General features: G+C 36.9%; 1 long non-coding RNA gene across 1 annotated transcript in view; it reads left to right on the top strand.

The window, feature by feature from the left end:
• Positions 1-5,447, top strand: part of LOC144317209 (uncharacterized) — a 293,885-nt gene extending 288,438 nt beyond the window's left edge. Inside the window, exon 7 of the long non-coding RNA XR_013383151.1 lies at positions 5,251-5,447. This is a non-coding gene — a long non-coding RNA (uncharacterized LOC144317209). The remainder of the gene's footprint in view (positions 1-5,250) is intronic.
• Positions 5,448-6,000: the final 553 nt, after the last annotated feature.

A 6,000-nucleotide genomic window follows, 5' to 3' on the forward strand; every position in this document is an offset into this window, starting at 1 on the left:
GAATGGGTGACGGGCACTGGGGGTTATTCTGTATGTTAGTAAATTGAACACCAATAAAAAATAAATTAAAAAAATAAAATAAAAATAAAAAAATAAAAAATATATTTCCATATATATATATTTTTACACCTTCTTTATCCAGTCATCTGTCAATGGACATCTTGCTTCTTTCCACAGTTTTGCTATTGTGGACATTGCAGCAATAAACATTGAGGTGCAAGTGCCTCTTTGAATCATTGCACTTGTATCTTTGGGGTAAATACCTAGTAGTGCAATTGCTGGGTCATAGGGTAGCTCTATTTTTAACTTCTTGAGAAACCTCCATACTGTTTTCTAGAGTGGAAATTCACATGGTGTCAGTCTTTGTGGAGACATACTTCACAATGAACAGTTCTTCCAAAACAGTGCCATAAGGATTTAAATCTGAAATGTATAGAATTTGGGACACCTGTGTGTCTCAGCTGTTGCGTGCCTGCTTTTGGCTCACGGTGTGATCCCAGGGTCCTGGGATCAAGTCCTGCAATGGGCTCCCTACCAGGAGCCTGCTTCTCCCTCTGCCTATGTCTTTGCCTCTCCCTCTGTGTCTCTCATGAATAAATAAATAAAATCTTAAAGAAGAAATGAAATGTACAGAACTTGATTATTTACAAAGTTGTTTTGTGTCTAGAAGAATCCATGTGCATAAAGAATTTTCTAAATTCTTCACTTGGTTACATAGACATGGATATGGAAGAGTTCATGGAGAAGCTATGATTTTGTTTTATTTTACTTTTAAGATTTTATTTATTTGAGAAAGAGAGAGAGAGTGAGCACACTAGAGACAGACCATGAGCTGGGGAGGAGCAGAGGGAGAGGGATAAGCAGGCTCTCCACTGAACACGGAGCCTAATGGGGCAGGTGGGGTCCATCCCAGGACCCTGGGATCATGACCTGAGCTGCAGGCAGACACTTAACCTACTGAGCCACCCAGGTGCCACATGATGATTTTGTTATTATAAACTTGTTTTTGTATTCTTGGATGTGAGGGTGATCCATTTGCAATTTCTCTGTGAAGGCCTTCCTTGAGCATTTGGATTGAACCAACTGATCTTTCTGCTGCCCATCCCTCCCTTGTCTCTCCATGTACCTACATCATTGGAAAAGGATATCCTCATTGATTCAAACATGGTTCTTCAGCCCAAAGTATGGGAGTAATTGTGATTCCTGTCATAATCCCTGTGATTTGTTGATCTGTCTGGTTTCATCAAGATGACAAAACCACTACTTCAGTGTTTTGGAGATGCCATTTCCTGCTGCCAAGTTACCAAGGTGCACATGCCTAGCATATTAGGACAGAGTAGGAAATCATGCAGATGTAAGTTCTGCGCAAATGTCAGTTTCCTGAAAATTTGGTCACATCATACCTCATGGCTTATCGTCACTATCAGCCTTTGCTCCCAACCAGCCTGTTCCAGAGGGTACCATTAATAAATGAGCTAATTGAAGCTACTTGCCCCTCTGTGTGAACCAATAATGAAGTCACAGATCAGCAAATAAAAAACACTCCTAGCACCACTGCATAGGTTGAGGTGCAGTCTGCTTGTTATTACCCCCATGACCTTCTGAGCCATTAGTTCTTGATCTGTCTCAACTCTACATCAGAAGGCTTTTGCATTTAGTTTTGTCTGCACTAGGCAGACAGTTTGTCTCCACAAACTTTCCCAGTGGGGAAGCCCATTTTAAATACTACTGTGTTGAACAAGCCAGTCTGAATCCCAACTTAAGGCCAGAGCTTCCGCCTCCTGACTTAAACAGATCCCTGCCTCCACCAGTAGACCTAGCTGCATCCCATTTAATTCCTCCTCAGCATTTAATCACCAAGAACTCGGGTCCAGTCAATCCTGATATTTATGTTTCTTACTTGGAGAGGAGTCCTAAAGAGAGGACGCTAAAAATTAATTAGTTAATCCTCAATTAATTTTCTCCTGCTTTCTGGAATTGTCTATTCTTTCACTAGCCCAGATCATATCTCTCCTTCAACTTTGGCCCTTACCTCACTGTCCATCTTCCCTCCCCTTGTCTCTAAAGCCAGTTCATGGACTAATTCTGCTATACCTTTGTTCAAATTTTGTCAGACTTTTGGGTTTTCCTCCAAGCTTCACTGTTCAACTCATTTCCCTCAACCCAGGAGTTCTCCAAACTGTTCCTATTATGAATTCAACTTTCCCATGGGTTTGAACATAGTCTGCAGTTATGTAGTCCATATTAACCTTTTATTGGACACCTAAATAATAAAAGAGCTATTTGGGTTAGGCAATTTACCTGGCTTCTGGGTGGGTTTTTTCTTTATCAGAAATTTCTCTGCCTGTACTAAGACACAGGAAGTTATTGAGGCAGCGAGGAGACTAGTTCTAAACTCTACTTACTAGCTTGGGGCCTAATTTATCACTAGGCTCATTTTCTGTGGGTTAGGCCTGATTCACTTCTCCAACATTCCTGTTTTTGAGGGACTTGTGGAATGGCTTGGAACTTGCTATGGATCTGATAACCTCTGTATCTTTCTATTCATTTCTAAAGACTTACCCCTTTCCATCATTCCCAGAATTAGACAAATTCCTCATACCCATTTTAGTCTGAATCTTCCATGTCATTGTTCAGATAAGCTCTGTGACATGGAATTATTGTTGGAGCCCCGAGCTTTGACTATTTGCTTAATTCCCTGGATTCTGGTTAGTTTCTCTTCCACTAGGTCACCAATTCCTGGATATAGTCTATTTCATTGCTTTTCCCAAACTCTTCTTTTAATTAGGTAAAGTAAACTCAGAATAAGTACTTCTTCCTTCGTGGAAGCTAATCAGACACAATACATTTAAAACTAATCAGACACAATACATTTATTTTCATTAATAAAAATTGATAAAGTTAACTAATACTATTTCTTTCATCTTATTTTATTGGGAAAAACTTTGCAAGAGGCAGCCAAATGATGGCTTTAAGAAATTCCAGAAAACTGCTACTACTCAGCCTAGAAATTCCTAGCAAACTTAATACCATCAAGGGATGTAACTATGATCACATAATTGCACAGCTCTGTTTTCAAGACTTTGTAATGTGTTTCCTAAATTGATAGCATTTGGCAATAGCAATAAATTTATGACAAACCAAAAGGGTTACAATTATGAATTACGGGGTTTGTTCCTAAGGATCCCACAAAAAAACTAAAAACTCAGAACCCTATTTAAGGCAGTAGAATTATTTCAACCATCATTTTTTCCATATCTCAGATCAAATGCATTGTCTGTCTCAAAACTATATAATAATGGTGTTTTAAGGCTTACTCAAATAGCCACAAAAACCTTTGAACAGATGCACAGTTCCAAATAGCCATTATAAACTATGACAGAAATGGAATTGATTTTTTTTATTGGTAATGAATACTTTGTTTGGGGTTGATTTTAAAAAAGCTACACAGACCACCCTACTAAAGTAGGTCATCCAAGCTGTTTTTCTTTCTTTTTTTTTTTTTTTTTTTTACATTGTCAGGCTTATCACACAGTGTAGTTGTATAGGTATTTTCTTTGCATGTATATTGGCATGTATATTCACCACTAGATTGTAACTTATGTGCTCCATGAGACCAGATACCATGACTGTTTTATTCATCAGTATGTACTTAGCACCTAAGCCTGTTACTATGTTAGATGTTGAATAAATATTTGTTAAATATATTAATTATAAGCATTCAATAACCATTGAATTGTGATGGACATAAATGAGATTATATAAATACTTTCTGACATAAGACAGAGATAGCTAAATTAAAATAGATTCATGTCTGATATATACATCTATCATATATGTCTTAGAAAGGAATACAATCATAGAATATCTATGATATATAAATCATTTATGTATATATATTTCCCATATATCTATATCTATCATCTATCTATGTATCTATCATCTATGTATCTATCATCTATCTATCTATCTATCTATCTATCTATCATCTATCTATCTATCTAATCTATCTATTTATCTATCATCAACAAGTAGAAATGATTTGGTAAGTAATACCTTGGTTTATTTGTTTTTTGTAATAAGTAGATCTTGAGAATCTGAAAATTTTCCAATAATATTTACTTCAATTTTTCCCCCCAAATAACAGGTCTATTACATTTGAGGTATGATGCTTGGAAGGAAAGTTTAAATACTGGAAAAAATGAATCATCATTCATTCTGTGAACCTAATGATTCCAGACAAAATAGATTAAGTTCTATAGATAAATGCATTTAGTTATACATTTACATTTTTAAAAACTAAAACAACTAGTATAGAATGCGAAGGTTTGGGTAAATACCAGCATGGAAGTGTATGTGGTAAGGAGAGAACTAAATGTTTTAGCTGACTTTTAAGTTCTATTTGAATATTTTTGTGATGATTGCAATAAACTAACTAATAACTAACTAATGAATGAATGAAATTTTAGGTTGTATTATAAAAACACAGTGTTTAGAACATGTCCCGCCATGCCTAGTGTATTCTGTTTAATTCAGAGGATCACATTCTAAGAGACATGGGTAAACATGCACTTTTCCAGAGGCAAACACAATGAGAATTCCAGGAACTTGGAAATGTCACTGGAAAGGAATGTTTGCTATATCTAAGAACATGGGCATAAGCATTGTGTTAAATTACGTGAAGGACTTATCCTTTAAGTCTAGGACCTTCATCGATAATAGTGTGCCATAAAGTATATCCAGAACCAGCTGTGGAACCTAGAAAGTGGAAGAATTTGGCTCAATCCAAGAAGGAACTTTTTAGCATAATAATCAAAGTATTGAAATGAGATACTTTTTAATATGAGTTTCATGAATTCTGATAGCTTTAAAGAGAGGGTAGAAGTCACAGAAGAAATTCATTTAATTATCTAAAAGACTGAACTATAATGTTCTAAAATTGAAAAAACAGCTAACATAATGGATCCTTTAGCCATAAGTGGTTTCTATTAAAAATCGTAGGCTTCCTCCCTTAACCTCTGCTCATTTCATTTTATTATTTTAGTAATTTTCTTCCACCCACTAGAGTGTGTGAGTTTATGTTTCCTTTTACTGGGTTTACTGAAAGCATGAGCAATAATCTCAATGACCTATAATTTAAACAAGAGAGGAATTGTGACTTTTAACAAAAAGGGTAACATGTTAACCTGAGGGACACTTTCCATTGTTTACCAGGACTTCTCAACCTCCAACCTCTGCCTCACTTTATAGGACTCAGGGAAGCCGCAATCTGATGCCTGAACTGAGCCAAGAGAAAGAAAAATGTGCAAACAGTTTGTGAGTCACCTGTGATCCATTCTTCTAGGGACTCGGGGAGTGGGGGACATCAGTTACCTTCACTACACAATTGAAGTGCTTTCACTCACAATAGCTCCTGGCCATAGAGTCAGGTAAGAGTATACTTCCAGCAGCTAGCAACTAGATGGGGGTGAGGGTGGGGTAGTGAGCGCTGGTGGAGACAGCAGTTGACTGAACTTCAGGCAGCAGGAGTGTGAGATTTGATGCTGCCCCTGCAACCTTGGTTAGTTTTGTAAGGAAGCATGAAAACAAACAGAGAATGAAGATTTTATGTTTATGTCTTCCAGTGTCTCTCGTAGTGTGGTTCATGGAAGAATCATATAAAGAAATGGACTTATTGAGAACTGCAGATTTCACAACACCACTTTCATTCAGGATTTCACTCTAGTAAGTCAAGGACTGGCTTAGGAAGTCTGCCTTTTTAATAAGAACAACTACTGATTTAAGCAAAAATGAAACTTTGGCCTTTATGTTTCTCAGGTGTATCTCTTGGAACTCAGAGCCAGTTAATAGGGCAAAGGGCTATGGCAAATGTTAATGCAGGGGTTGGGGTGTGTGTGCACTAAGCATTCGAAGTATGATTTACGGACTACTATAGATAGCATAAATTATTAGATACTAGGAAATAGAGAAAAGTAGGGAAAAAGTGTAAAATAGTGTTCC

Source organism: Canis aureus, chromosome 7, assembly GCF_053574225.1.
Source record: "Canis aureus isolate CA01 chromosome 7, VMU_Caureus_v.1.0, whole genome shotgun sequence".
Taxonomy (NCBI): Eukaryota; Metazoa; Chordata; class Mammalia; order Carnivora; family Canidae; genus Canis; species Canis aureus.